Source organism: Sciurus vulgaris (assembly GCF_902686455.1).
Source record: "Sciurus vulgaris genome assembly, chromosome: X".
Lineage (NCBI taxonomy): Eukaryota > Metazoa > Chordata > Mammalia > Rodentia > Sciuridae > Sciurus > Sciurus vulgaris.
The window spans coordinates 6,215,890-6,231,873 of record NC_136471.1 but is presented as its reverse complement, the minus strand read 5'-3'; the positions used below and the strand labels follow the sequence as shown (position 1 = coordinate 6,231,873).

The window sequence follows — 15,984 nt, the reverse complement described above, 5'->3', positions numbered from 1 at the left end:
GTGACTGCTCACTAGCCTGCAATTTGGGGAACTGAACTCAAACCAATTAAAAACAGCACATTGACGAGTGTTTCAGTGGAGGTGTCCGATCCCATTGTTGCTATAAAGGGTACTGAAGGGGCAGCCAGAGGATTATGGTCTCTGTTGGAACCTGCATTTAATTCTTTGTTTCTTTCTCTGTCTTTTCATCATCTACACACTGAGCACTTGATCATGCTGTGTGTGATGAAGAAGAATTAACCCTCACCTGACCCATATTTAAAAGCCACATCTTCGTATTGACCTAGAGTGATTCTAAGTTCTGCCCTGATAAGGGAGTTTCTCTCACCTTTTTGATCCATAACACGTTCCACTTCCTGATTTGAGCACCAGAATTGGGTTTGTCAAGCTGTGACCCTCAGCAATATTGGCATTTCTTTTTTTGGACAGTTACTGATTAAGCCCCCAGCATTGGGGAGTAGAGCTTGGAAAGAACTGAGCAGGAGGAAAGACAAGAGCCAATGACTGAAAGTTTCTCCGCCCATTTTAGTCATCAAATACAAAACCCAAATCACCATAAGAAATCTTTCTGCATATATAAGAGTTTGCATTTTCAGCCCTGGAATATTCATTCAGTTTTTATGCATCAGATTATGCACATACCAATAACCCTCTAATTTATGGATGCTTGCTATTAGGTTTTGTTTAAATGAGTTCCTTCCAAAATGAACCAGACTTCTGTTCCGAAGAAATGAATAAAACCACTTGAGGTGAACTTTCCTACAACTGATTTCAAATGTGAGTTTTCAGGGTATAATTTAGATGTAGCTGTGGTGGTTTGTGACCACAGAAAGTGTAGGTGTGTGTGGAGGAGTCTACATGGATGTAGACTTGTAAATGACTGGAAACCAGAAGACAGAGGAAGACAGCAAGCGGTAGGGATTTCAGCTCAGTTTCCCATCTCTACCCTAAGGCATTAGATGCCGCTAATTCTTCAAAGGCCAAAGATTTGTTTTACAGAAGAAATTCTGATTTGATTAAGATATTGCTTCCAGACCTAATGTTCCTTTAGCAAATCATGCCTACATCCATGATTGGAAATAAACTGCATGTTATCTAAGTATAAAAAAGCCGCATGATTTGGAACTATTCTACAGAAGTAACATTTAGTGTAATTACAGTACATTTAGATTAATTATAGCCCTGGTTCCAGGCGCCACCATACTTAAGGTCGTATCAGCATTTTTGTTATTAACCCTGTGTGGAACAAGCTTATCCTCTGCAGCATATTTTTTCCTCCAGAAAATATTTGAGCTCTACATAAGGCTAAGTCAAAATTGAATGACCTTTCTACTTTTAGGGTGAATTTTAAAAGATAAGATTGCTGTTTGCATGTAGAATCTCAAAATAGGAAGAGATTAATTTTGAAAAATGAAATGGTCTTGATGTTTACTTAGGAAATTGACTTGCTATAAATGGCTTGTGCCTGTCTTTTGAAAACCTTTATAGCATTAACCATAAAGTAAAAAGTGACTGACATTTAACTACCACATGTAGAACTTACCCATCCAACCTGAGTTTGGCTCCATTCAAAGTGAGCCCCTAGGGAGCTCCTGCCTTATTCCCACAGTGCTGCTGGACCTGGCTGGTAAATGTTTATAGTTTCATCTTTGTGAGTGGCATTTGGAATTGGTGCCTGGTCCTTTCTGAATATCATTCATTATGGGCCTCAGATTTTCATCTCTTGATAGCAATGGTGATTTCTTTGAAATAGCTAAAAGTAATTTGGAGCCAGGTTTGGTGAGTAAGGAGGTTGATGAGTTTGGATACATGTTCTATTAAAAACTGAGCTCTGTCTCTAAAATAATGAGCCTCATTTTCATGCATGGTTCATAACTGTAGCTGAAGGTAATTCCCTCAGAGGAGTTACAAACTCGATTGAGCAATGCAGGTCTCCTTGAAAACAGTGTAACAGTTTCCTCATGGTGCTGCTATGAAGGATTCAGCTTTCATTTGAATGTCAAATGTCTGGTACTTGGTTATTGAAGTCTCATTATTTTGTAGTTCTACTCCATATAAATAAAAGAAGTTTTCTTAAAAATTCTAAGTAATAGACTGAAGATTGTTTTGGCTATCATATATGTTGAAGACATTTCTTAAAATAAATCATCATTATACACATGAATGTAAATATCCCCAAAATGTATTTGTTCATGCTAGCTAATAGCTTTTTATTGAGCTCTTATCATGAATCAGGCAGTATGTTCTCCATGCTTTATCTCTTTTATCCATGATTTTTAAGAACCTTACAGATTCAGTTTTTCAAATGGCAACAGTAATTTTTCACAGAAAGGTTAAATGATTTGCCCAAGGTACACAGCTTATAAAAAGCTGAGAGTGGATTACAACTCAGGGCAGTGTGACTGAGGGTCTGCGTGTTTCTGCTGCATTTGATAAACACATGCCAAGTGGATAGAGCTATAGCGTGCTGTTTCTCAGTATCCTAGCTGTTGTCTTGGTGGATAGGGGTAAAAATAGATACTGTTCAGCCATTTTTTACAGAGCAGTTTCTATTAAGTGCACAAAAGAATCAGGACAAAAGCAATGAATTTTTCAAGACTTCACTTAGTTTTATTTCCCTTTCCCCTTTCTATTTTGCCCTGCTAGGTTATGTTTTCCCTTTTCCTAGTAGAGTCATGCAGGCAAGTGGCTCTTATCAGGAGCAAATGATGCTATAAATCCAGACTCAAATCAATGAGGTTCTGAGCTCTAAGAGTGAGATGCAGTTTGGGGGGGCCTAAGAATTTCCCCTGCTTAACATGCTGCACCTTTGAAGTCAGAAGGCAGAGGCTTGGGTGTTGTTCTGTACACAGTTGGTCCTCTCATCTCTCATCTTCAGACCTATCTATAGCTGCTCTGTCACTGAGCTGGGTTCCCAAAACCCATCTTTCCCTTTTCAACAAGAGGAATATTGAGAAGAAATAATAGAGAGCACATATGCTCCCGTGTCTGTCTCCAAACACATAAGAAAAGAAACGGAAAAGGATGTGCCAAACAAAACCACCTCTTGGTAATAACACTGTAATGTAAAAATTATAGCCTGGAATTCTTGCAAATGGCTCCATCCCCCCTCTTCAGAGAGACTGGCACCAGCTATTTAGCTTTACTCAGCTAAAGGGAACTGAATCACCAGTGCCAAATGCATTAATTCCGTAAAAGAGAGAAAAATAGCAATGGATGCCATTCAGCTTTCTGATGACTGGGTATGACCATTTTCTGAAATACTGACTTCACTGAGAGAAAACCCATTAAGAGATACCAGCTTCCGAGGCTTTGGCTGTGAGAGAGGGAGATAGCTCTGGAATGCTGTGTCTTCCAGTCTCTGCTCAGGGTGTTTTCAGTGTATTAAACAGTGGAGGTGAAATGGGAGTGACCACTGAGGTTTCCACTCCACGAAGGTAAGATCAAACCTGTGGAAAAAGATAGTTTGGCAGTTGAAGTTGGGCTGTTCTAGTAGACTGGGTGGGAAATGGACTCATTTTCTACTCCCTCATCACTTAGATGGCTTGACTTAGAGAAGGGCTACAGCTAGTGCAACAGCATTTCAAAAATACCAAACCCACTAATCTGGATGAGCAGTATTTTAATATGGTATTTGAAAAAGCTCAAAATCAGTGCCAAAAATCCACAGTGAACAAAATATCAAATTTGTAAACAAAGACAGGATCTGTAATAGTGCCATTATGAGCCATATTGGAGCCTGAGGCAAGAGGAAAAAAATTATGCCTTAATTTTGATTTTTTAAAAAATATTGCATTAATAATGTATTTATCTTGATGACTGGGGTTTTTGTGGCACCTCCTGCTTTCCCTCAGAGTCCAAGCTCTAATGCCATCTCTCTGGAGTTTTCCCTGATTTCTCCCCCACTTCAGTTAGAATGTATTTCACCTCTGGACTTCCACAGCATTTTCTGCAGATCTCCTTACAATTTCTGCCACAAGAAACTGCAATCATTTGTTTGGAGTAGCTTCTTCTTTCAGAAGATGATAACTTCCTTAGGATAAAAAACATCTGCTTCGTTCTTTGTATCCATAATGTCAGTCAGACATTCTGTAGGTACTTCAAATATACTTGCTGATTGTTAAAGACAAGAATAAAAAGTGAAAAAATTAATTAAATGAGTAAACAAAAAAAAGCCTTTGAGTTTTTAGTACTTTATTAGTGTTTGACATTCCAGCAATTGTTCCTAGATGTAGCCTCGGGTGAATCTGTTTTGACCCTCCATTCTTGTGGAGAGAACTGGTTGTGGAGTGTTTTCCATTGCAGTCACCAAGCAGGGAGACTTACTTGCCAAGTGGGTAATGGTAAAGTCCACCCATGATCCCTCCAAGTGCTGATTTCATTTCTTGCCTACAGAAAACTCGAGAACAATCCTTCCAACCTAGCAAATCTAACTTAGAACAGCGAGGGTATTCTGCTGAGTGCTGGCAATCAGTAGATGATCAGTGTCCCCTTTGTGACTTCCTTCTAGGGCTTGCTCCTTGCCCAGGTCTCTTCCTCAGAATTGGACTGGGCTGGGCCTGGGCCCTCTTTCAAGATGCCATAGGACACCTGTGCCCCACCTCACCTGTACTGAACCAGAATCTCTAGGGGATGACCTACCCATACCCTGGTCCTGGAAGGGTCACCTTGGCTACCCTATAACCCTTGGGAACAAAACCTGAGTGTTCCATATGTTTGGGCTATTTCAGGGGATCTCTACATTTTTTGGAGAGACACATTTTCTTCCCAAATTTTATGACCATGACTCAGTGGTGAATTTCCCTTAACTGCAATGTTTTACCCAAGGGCAAATAAATTTCTTTTTTTACTAATGGGAAAAAAAAAACCAAAATTGAGCATGTTACTATTCATGACTACTTCAAATCATAAAGGCAGAAGTCAGTATTGAAATGGTCCCTTGCACGTGGAATACTTATGATTAAGATTTAGGATCTATGACTTTAAATTTTAACTGTAGGACACTGGGAAATTATTGAACTTATGGGAAAATGTTAATACTAGTGGTGAGTTGAGTTGCCCTCCCCTTACCATTGTCACTTGTTTTACCAATTTAAGACAATATAGCACTGAAAGCAAAGGACAGCTTGGCTCTGTTTACCTGATGTCAAATGACTGTTCTGACAGAATTCTTTTTTAACCACATTTAATCAACTGTCAGGTTGCTTTGGCTTCATGTCATTGCAGCCTATGCAGTCCTAGGAGCTGTGTATTGATTTAGTATTGAGAAACCATGGCTGAATTGTCAGTCAAAGTAGTACAACACCAGAATTCAATCCCTCTCCCCAAAAGAATGGGGACTCATCAAAACAGTCACTGCTGCTCTGAATCTTGCCAAGTCACTCATGATAGCACTACCTCTGATGTCTCCCTTTGGGCCAAAAGCAACTCTGAAAAAGAATTCAAACCTCTTGCATGGACAGGTATCAAGCCACCAACAAATGTCAGTCTTGTCCTCTGATTTAAGCTGTCAAGAAAACCACCTGTCTAACAATGTTTCTTCCCCAGCCCCAAGCCCTGTGTCCAAGACCACCATCATAGGTTGCTTCAACCATTAAAACCCCATCACACTTGGAAACACCTTCATACAACTAAAGGTGATCTCCTTATTTCCAAGAATAGTACATGTCATCCTTCCTCCTCCTTCCTCTTTCTCCTCCTTTCCCTCCTTTTCTCACCTCCTGCAGGGGGCCTGTGGGGAAATTGTTGCCTGATTTCATAAGGCTTATATACTTGTCAGGGTGGGCAGAAATGAAAAAATTCAACCAAGAAAAACACAGTCCAGGTTCAGATTGAATTAATTAATTTGAAGGAAATAAAACAGGATGCTGAAATGCAGTTATGAAAGCAGAAGCTGAAGGGGCTGGCTTTAGCCTGGGTGGTCTTAGAAGATCTCATTGGAGCTGAGACCTGAATGATGAGAAGAAGCCAGTCAAGTGAGGATCTTGGGGAAGCATTTGAAGGAGATAGTGGTGCAATTACAAAAGGCCCTGAGGCAGGGACATGCCTGGCTTGTTCAAGGAACAAAAGGAGCCTTGTTAAGGAGGGTAATGTTACAGAGGATGAGGTCAGGGAGGTGGGCAAGGACCAGATCTGTGGGTACTTCAAAGGCCCAGATAAGCCATTTGAATTTTATTCTACCTGCAATGAGAAGCCTTTGGAGGTGTTTAAGCAAGGGGGCATGATCTGAGATATATTTTAAAAGGGCACATTGCTGCTGTGTGGAGAACAAACTGTAGGGAGGCAAAGAAGGAGGCAGGGGAGGCCAGCTGTGAGGCTGTTATTACAGTTCTGCAGGCTGCGATGGTGGCCTGGCAAGGGGGAAGGTAATGGATATTTCAGATAGGTTGAAGGTAAGTCTGCAGGTATTAATGATGGATGGATGGTGCGTGTGTGTATATGTGTGTGTGCTTGTGTATGTGAACACACGCTTGGGCACTTGTGTGTGCTGGTTATTGAGAACTGAGTGAAAAGGAGTAGTCAGGCATACTGTAGTGAGCATTTGATGCCATTCATTTTGCTTTATGTAGCTAGAAAGTCTGTTGAGGTTTTTATTCCAAAACAAAGGACTAGTATTTGTCAAAGAAGTTTAATCTCTATTAAGACAATAGTGAAATAAATTAAAGCCATACAGGGTGTGGTGGTGCTCACCTATTATTCCAGCCATGTGGGAGTTTGAGGCAGGAGGCACCAGACTCAGCAATTTAGCAAGACTGTGCCTTAAAAAATTAAATAAGCACATAAATAAACAAAATAATATGCAGTTCTGTAATGGTAGCCATTTGATCTCTGTTCCACATGCTCATTTATAGAATTTCTTATATCTTAGAGCTCTATTCCAGTCTGGCTTTTCTCTCAGAGACAGTGAGCTACTTGAGGGTAGACAGAGCATGGTATTTTATTCTTCTGACAATTCTTGTGTTGATATCAGGTTCTGGTGTATGACAGGTGTTTTGTGAATGATTTTTGCAAGGAAGGAAGGAAAGAAATACAGCAGTCCCTCTAGAATTTGCCTACCTTTTATTTTCAGTGTCCTTCTATAGATTAGGAATAAGATCTTGACATCCTTAGAAGAGAAAATATGATCAAACAAAAATAATAAACATATTGTAAATCACTTTTTCCCCCCTCAGAGGAAACATTCAATAAATCTGTTCTGGCACTTACCTGTCTGGCAATATAATAGTGTTCAGGACTAAATTTCAACTCTACTTGATCATTTGAATTCCATCCCAGATACACTTTAAATATATATTTTATTCATGTCTAAGACACTTAGGATGACAGATATACTATCATTAGGCTGTGTTCAGTAACTAATGAAGAAATTATTAAGAAAGGGAAGTCCACAATGCCTATGTAATTATAGAAGTGTTCATCTGATGCTATAGAGACAATGAACTGTCTGTATGAAACGCTATATTCCTCCAAAAAGGCTTTGGAAGTTCCTTCATGATTAGAAAAAAAAAAAAAAAAGCATCAATGTTACTCAAAAGGCCATTTTGGTACATCTTGGCATGACCTCACTTGCCCTTCTCACCCCACCTTCTCCTCTGTCATTTTCCACCATCTTCTACTTTTAATTACTTACTCTTCATCACTCTTCTGTGCCTTTACGCTTATCCTTCCGTTGAGCAGGGAGACGCCTACCTCATCTTCTTTACTTCTCATAGCCCAATTACCCTCAACTCAGAGGCTGCTTCTTCTAGCAGTCTTCCTGGACTTACTCAGACTGAATGTATACTTTCCTTAAAGTTTCCTCTTCTTTGAATTTTGCTTACTTTATATAGATGTCTTTCATATCTGTTCTGTATCTATCTTCTATATTTTCAAGATACTGCATTCCTCACAGTAGTGCCTACTAGAGATTTATGGAATACTAAATTGAACGGCAATAATCTCAGGATCCCTTTTCTCATTCTCTTCTATTGGAAGGACACTCTGCTTCTTACAGTGGGTCAAAACAAATGCAGGCTCCCAAACATAATATGGGATTTAAATTAAGAAACAAGAGAATGATGTTTGTTAAGAGTTACATGGGCATGATAAGGCAACACAATGCAGTAACAAGACTATTGATCTCAACTTAGGAAAATCACAATGCTCAGTGCCATAGTACACAGTGGAATGATTGAATATCTTTCTGTGCTTGGAGGAGTACTATGTAATTCATCTTTAGTTTTTAATATGTTTATGATAAGAACAAATTCTATCTTTCCTGTATTTTATTTTCTTAGGTTGTAAAAATCTGACTTTCAAGCACTTTACTCAATATTCTCCCAAAGGCATCAGCAGCAAAAAATTTATGAATATTTTTATTAGAGATGATTTGGTTTTTATTCCTAGGAAATAGAAATGGAAAAATTTTAAGGTCATTAGCCATAATAGTTTTAAATACATAGTCATTTGAATATATTAGTTTTAGCTTCAAGGGTCCCTGCTATCTTTAACTTTTCCCATTTTAAGTTAATAATGATAAAAATAAATCTCATATTTATTAGCCTTTTTTCATCCTAAGGTGTTCAACAAACTTTAGGGGTGCAAATATAATGCAGTAATACATATGCTTGCACCTAAGTTTATGGCCCTAAGAACATAATTTGATTATAATTATTGCTATTTCATTGAAATTGCCCATAGTCAACAGAAGAATTAGATTCAAAGTCACTGGAAATGTACAAGTAGAAACCGTTGTCAAAACAGTTAGCATGTTGTTGATACAGCACATTCACACAGAACCTTCACTTTTTTTTCTTTGAAAAGTGTTTCATTTTTTAAAAATTTGCTCTAATTAGTTATACATGACAGTAGAATGCATTTTGACAGAGTGGAGTGTGGAGAGGGGAGGGGACATGGGGATGGGAAGGATGGTGGAATGAGATGGACATTATTACCTAAGAGAACCTTCACATTTTAAAAGTCTTAAATTTATCTTTACACACATATTTTATATTTTGAAACTTTAAATATACCTTTATTCTATTCTCCCTTCTCTCCAAAAATCATTTGTTACACAATCATTTGTTTAGATCTCAACAATGGAGTTAAAAACAAAAGGATTAATAAACTTGTCAAAAGTGTATATATATATGTGGATATGTATGTATGTGTATATCAATAATGTAGATTAGAAATGCATATGAATAGATATGTGTATAGTTAGATGTATATATAAGTGAGAATCACGTTGTCAGACACGTGTATATATTCTTAAGAACGTTCATTTCCTGAAAAATTATGCTTTTCCAAGCATTGTGCCAAATAGTTTTCATACATTACTTCATTTAATACTTGCAAGAACTCCGTAAATTATCATTATCCTCATGTTGCAGATAAGAAAACCAGGACTTAGAAGAAGTACCCATTTTGACTAAGATTTTTTGTGAATAACTGCTTGTCAGGGCTCAACTCCAAGTGTGTCTGACTTCCAAGCTCTTCCTTTTTATCACTGGGAGTTTTTTACGTGTTTACACAGACAATGATTTTTTTCCCCCAAGAAGTCCAGATTTGGACTAAAATATTTTAAAAGAATGAATATATAAGAATGGTTGTTTGAGTATCAAAACCAGGTGATCATGAATACCCAGAATTCATTTATTTTATTACATATATGCTTTAGTGTTTCCAAGTAAGAGGACAGTCAGTCCTCAGACACTGTTCTCTGTTTGAACCAGGGCAGTGAAATGCAGCGTTTCAGCAACAGTTGCATGACCCCACCCCCACGCTGCTTGACAACTGAAGATCACCTATGAATGAATTAATTTATGGTAGGTATTTTGTTGGCTCAGAAGGAACTTCCAAACTTACACTGTGACAAACACCAGATGGGTCACCAGGAAGTCTGTGAGGTCCCCATCTTTAAGAATCTCCAGATTAAAAAAATAACTATCTGCCATGGAAAGTTGAGCCACTCACCTCTCAAGATCTGTGGCAGTTCTGTGATTTTGCAAGACTTGTGCAAGGTTCAAACTCATTTCACCTTAAGCCAAACCCTACTTAGAAGTTCTTTATAAGCAACATACTGGCAAGTCACAATGGTATCACTGATGGCCCCCTGAACTAGGTTAGACTTCCTGTCTCTCTAGTAGACATTTGTGGTTCTTTTTGTTTCATAGCATTTCTTACTTTTTGTAGTTCATTAAATACTTTGTGTGGTTATTTGTGTAATGTCCATCCCCCATATTAGAATATAAACTCCATGTGGAAAAAGATTGTAGCTGTATTGTCTAGTACTCCACCTTACCTGCAATGCTTAGCCATGTGGTGGGCAAATAGCAGGCAGTCCATAAATATTGCTTGATGGGGAAATAAATGAATGGAATATAATGGAAGACTAGACACACTTAGCCATGCAGTGGGTTTAGTCTTGATTTATGCCCGATGGATTCCCATTCTTAAGTTTTAAGCCTAGCCCTAGTTTAATACCTCTTTCATGACCTAACAGCTCTGGGGGTTTTACGTGATGGAGGGCAAGTCTGTTTGCTTGGTGATTACAAGAGAACAGATACAATATTTACTGGCCTTAGCAATTCCTGAGCACATGTGGTCCCTGGAGAAGGGCACACAGTAATAAAGCAGGGAAACCCAGCCGTTATCTTGAAGCAAAGGCACACAGGCATCAAGGCCATGACTTGCGTTCCTGTGGTCAGGATCTCTGGAGTTTTCAAGGATAATTTATAGTGACACTGATGAGAAAGAGTTCATTTAAATACAGTAACTGCTGAAGTATGCCAAAGTGAAAAAGTCAGCTCATGGTTCAGTAAATACTTGGTTGACCCCTTTTAACTCTCTAATATACCATTGTTTCAAGGATTTACACTAAAATACTGGAGCCTTGAGTCCCAGCATGGCCCAGGAGGGATGAATTGACCGGGGCTGATTCCTGTGTGTAGGATTTGGTTTCTTCAAAGGAAACTCACACTCATCTTTACTCAGCCCATTGTTCTTTGATCGGTTAAATGATGCTATAAATGGAGGACTGTGAGAGCAAAAAATAAATGTTTTATACAGTGCTAGAAAAAGCTTTAGGGGAAAATTTTAGCAAAAGAACAGATTCTTTCTTGTTTCTATAGAAACCAGTAGTGATCAGGAGGAGCGAGGTGTTCTTTCAAGTGTACACGTTAGGAAGGCCAGCTCTGCAGGCTCAAGCATACTGGAGGGTTGGAGCAAAAGACCCACTCGCTGGGGGATCACCTCTGTCTGTGTCCCTCTGATCTCATCAGGAATATCTTGCTAGAAATCCCTTGTTCCTCAAGGGATGAGAAGGGCTGTGACCCAGAGTTGCTCAGCATCACAGAGCCAGAAGAGCTCTGAAAGGGAGTCTCCTGTCAGAAGGGGAAGAAAAAGATAAACATAAGGAAAGCTCAGTACCACATGTCAGCATGCCTTTAAGCTCCTTGCTGTTGAGCAACCAGCATCCTGGTTGTGTTGTGACCAGAGCACTGATAAACTGTCCTAAGAAACATTTGAACCATTGGATGGTGTGACAATTTATTACCCTTCCAAACTGTCTACTTCCATAAAATCTTCTTAAAATAAAATTAGAATCAAATGTCTCCTCTTTAGTTGGCTTTCTAGACCTGTTACATTCTTGACAACAGAGTGTTGGGCAAGACTTACAATCAAATTCCAAGGCAAATACTTTTCTAAAGTCTAATCAATACTACAGCTTTAAAATGATTTCTCCAGTCTTTTAAATGAAGTTTAGGTCAAATGTAATGACAGAATGAGGCAGGTATTTTTTGCTTTGATTTGACATCTCCCAGAAGGTATGAGGGATATCTAGTAACTGACAAAAGAGTTTTCCCTTTGCTTGACATTTACTTTGTATGTAAACAATCTAGTATATTGGCATGTCAATGTATTAGTTGGTGGTGGTCCAAAACATGATGAGAATTTAGGGAGTATTTCTTTGTGCTCACAAATACACTCTCTTGATCAACAAGAGAACATTTATTGCAGTCTTGCCTTGCAGTTGGCAAAGCAGAATTAATCATTTTGAAATACAAACTTCTTCAGACCTAAAATATATCATGGGGAAACACAAGACATAAGGGGATTGGATTATGAAATAAAAGGAACATATTTCATAGTCTATAGGCTTTAACCATTAAAGAGTGTCATTAATAAGATGCTGGGCCAAATGTATAAGACTACATTTGGTGAGCAGGTGTTAAAAGCTGTTTGATTTCCTGAAAGTTGTCTTTTGGAGGCAGCATTGTTTAATATGGTAGGGAATAGAATGGTCAATTACTGCCCTTGAGAGCATGGATAGCTCACTTCTCTTTGATTTCAGCTTCCTTGTCTGTAATAAAAATGATACTGGGGGTAATGTTGATGATGATAATAATGAGGAGGAGAAGGTGAAGGAGGACGATGACAATGAAGAAGAACAGGAAGAGGATGTGTCTGTCACAGAGTTGCTGCCAGGTTTAGATGAGAAAACTCTTCTCATAGAAAGTCCACAATGTGAGCATGGTGCCCTCCCCTTTCCCTAATATTAGACCATATTGGTACCTAGCATCTCTCTCTCACCAATCTTTCAACTCTAATCTCTCTGCTATTAAATGAAAACTAAATTTTTGCTGAAATATACTTTGGCAGAAAAGTAAACAGTCTTCCCTAAATGAGAATCATAACATGAAATGAGGAATATCCCGCATTTTGTCAATACATTTATTTTAGTTCAGCATTTTTCTACCTGGAAGCAAAGTTAGGGTACAAAATCTAGCAAGACCTTCTATTAAGTCGAGATTAAAAATCTGGAGATTTTCTATGACAGGCCTAAAGCTTTTCTGGGTTTTTGAGGAGTATGTTTGACCTCTAGGGTGAAGTCAGAGATTCTGTCTGTGCATGGATGAATCTCCGTTGCCTAGCACAGGGCCTGACACATAAGAGGGTTCAATAAATAGTTGTTACATTCATGAACTTAAATACTATGAAATAAAATTAAAAGTGGAATGCTTATCCACCAAGTCTCAATAAAAATTTTCAGTGATTTTCTTGTCTCATATATTCCTCTGTGATATTAGAATTCATGTGGTATGTGGAAAAGTGATAGTCATTAGTTTTAGAAAAGGTCCTTGTCTCCATTTCAATGGCTTGATTGATATGTACTCATATTCAATAGTTCCTTAATTGATATGATTAATATTTGACTTAATTTTGTGTTGAGATGTAGACTACTTACAATTTCTACCAATGCAAAGGACCTAGTACATGTTTGTGTTGATCAGTAATCCCCAAACTGTCTTTATCACCATCATTGAGCTTACTTTGTACCCTACTAGCTGCATAGCATCACGATGTCTACATATTTATATCCTGAATATGCTTATGATGACATTTCACATCACTGAATTAGATGTCTTCATTATTTAGAAAGACTAAACCAAGGATGAGGAGCTAGTTGTGATTGATTTCTTTGCTTATTTAGCTCATAAACTCATCAGTTTCACTCAAACAACCACAACTTTTCCTTTATACACACTGCACATTTACTTAAAAACTTGAGGTCTCTTTAAATTTAGTAAACTAAAAATGTAGAAATGTGGAATGTATACTTTGTAGTTCTTTTAATTTCAAAGTGGTGTTACTGATAAAGCTGATAATCTGGGTATGCAGATGTAACTGGAAGGGCCAGTGTAGGATGTAAAAACTCTTCTGAGACAGGAAGTTCTTTATTAATGCTCTGATCTGTGTATATGTGTCCTGGGGCTGCTGAAACAAAATACCAAAAGCTTGTGTGACATTTAAAAGCATATTTAATTTCTCCAAATTCTGGAGGGCACAAATTGAGAAGTTTGGTGTAAGCAGAGGCAAGATTCCTCTGAATGGGCCAGGAAAGATGTGCCTCATGTGGCTCTCCTAACTACTGGTAACTTCTGGTGTCCTCTGCCTTCACATCATCTTCCCTGTATCAGAACGTCCACTTTCTATAAGGACACCTTATAGGTGAATTAGGGCCTACCCTCATGACTACATTTTAATTTGATCGCCTTTCCTTAGAAAACTTGAAATGGAACCACCATTTGATCCTGTTATCCTACTCCTTGCTTTATATTCAAAGGGCTTAAAATCAGCATGCTAATGACACAACCATTTCAATGTTTATAGCAGCACAGTTCACAATAGCCAAGCTGTGGAAACAAACTAGGTCCCTGAAACAGATGAATGGATAAATAAAATGTGGTATATATACACAATGAAATATTACTCAGCCATAAAGAAAAATGAAATTATGATGTTTGCCAGTAAATGGATGGAGCTGGAGAATATCATGCTAAGTGAGATAGCCAATCTCCAAAAACCAAAGGCAGAACATTCTCTTTGATACGTGGATGCTAACCCACAAGAAGGGAGGAGAAGTTTAGAAGTTTGTTGGACTAGACAAAGGGGAATGAAGGTAAGGGAGGGAGGATGGATATAGAAAGACAGTAGAATGAATCAAACATATCTTTCCTATCTCATAAATAAATTCATGAGCAATGTAAACCCACATCATGTACAACCACAATAATGGGATCCTAATTGGAACAAGTTATACTTATTCTATGTATGCATAATATTTCAAAATATACTGTCATCTAAAAAGTAGCTTAAAAATTTAAAAAGATCCTATTTCCAAATAAGCTCACATTCTGAGATGGTGAGGATTAGGACTTCATGTCATTTTTGAGAACACAGTTTAATGCATAACAAGTTCTCACCCCAAAGTTTGTTATGTGTTTTTGCACCTCAGACACGTGTCTAGACAGAGCCTTAGCTCAAAACTCTATTCTATGGATCTGCTCACTGGGCAGATCTGTGATCTACTTTATTGTCACACAGGCACCACTATTACACCACTTGACTTGAAGTCACATTTCCATGAATCATTAAAGATGGACTCTTCTGCTCTTTTCCCTGTAATTATCATACCTAATTAGCTGCAGCATTACTTTCCAGATATTTCAGAACTAGGGTTTCCCTAATTCAGCCTGAACTGCCCTCTTCCTGCCCCCTGCCCCACTGCACTTGGTGTAGGTTGGTATGTTTTACTAGATTGGAAAGATATGAAGAAAACTTAACCTTACAGGTAATTTCTAATTGGGAAAGTAGATGGCAAAGCTGTTTTGGAGGATAAAGTAAAAGAGCATTGTTTAAGGAAAGGAAATCAAAAAGTCTTGCAGCTAAACTGTATTCCTATGGGAAAAGCTACTAACTCAAATCCTTCTAGCCAAATAATGCCAATTAAAAAAAACACTGAGTTCACTGGCTTCAAGGCTGGCATTTACAATACATCATTATCACTTTAAAGCTATGGTTTCTGAGGCATTTGAGGAGGTTCATTGTCCTAAGGCCAGAAGAACACCTGATAAAGTACAGGCCAAACTAAGACTCAGCAAAGGATCAAAGAGGCAGTAGTAATAGTAATATCTCTATGTCCATCCACATACAGGAAGTACTTTCTAAAAATTATGAACAAAGATTATTCATGATGAGGCATTAGAAATTATTTTGATTAAATATTGATAAGTAGCTTCAAAGGATATCATCATGAAAGTGAGAAGACTTCCTACTGAATAGGAGAAAATATTTGCAAATCATATATCTGTTAAGGAACTAGTAGCTGGGATAAATAACCATTATAACTTGATAATGAGAGATAGCCTAATTTAAAGTGGACAGAGCATCTGAACAGACATTTCTTCAAAGAGCATATACAAATGCCAATGAATACATGAAAAGATGCTCAGCATCTTCCTCCTGGGGGCAATGGAAATCAGAACCAGAGTGGTGTACCACTTCAGGGTCACCAGGATAAATGTGCTCACTAAGATACACAATAACAAGTGTTGGTGAGGATGTAAAGAAGCTGGAACCCTCGGTTTGTAGGAATGTAAAATGCTGCAGCTACTGTGGAAAACAATTTGGTTAAGCCTCAAGAATTCACACATACAGTTA

General features: G+C 38.2%; 1 protein-coding gene across 6 annotated transcripts in view; it reads left to right on the top strand.

Moving 5' to 3' along the window:
* AFF2 (ALF transcription elongation factor 2) overlaps nucleotides 1–15,984 on the top strand; it is a 776,411-nt gene that overhangs the window by 347,290 nt on the left and 413,137 nt on the right. Inside the window, exon 1 of one of the 6 annotated variants that reach the window (XM_079124461.1) lies at nucleotides 6,268–6,392. The exons of the other annotated variants lie outside the window; for them this stretch is intronic. The gene's annotated coding sequence lies outside the window, so the exon portion shown is untranslated. Of the gene's footprint in view, nucleotides 1–6,267; nucleotides 6,393–15,984 lie in introns of those variants that run through there. 6 annotated transcript variants of the gene reach the window in all.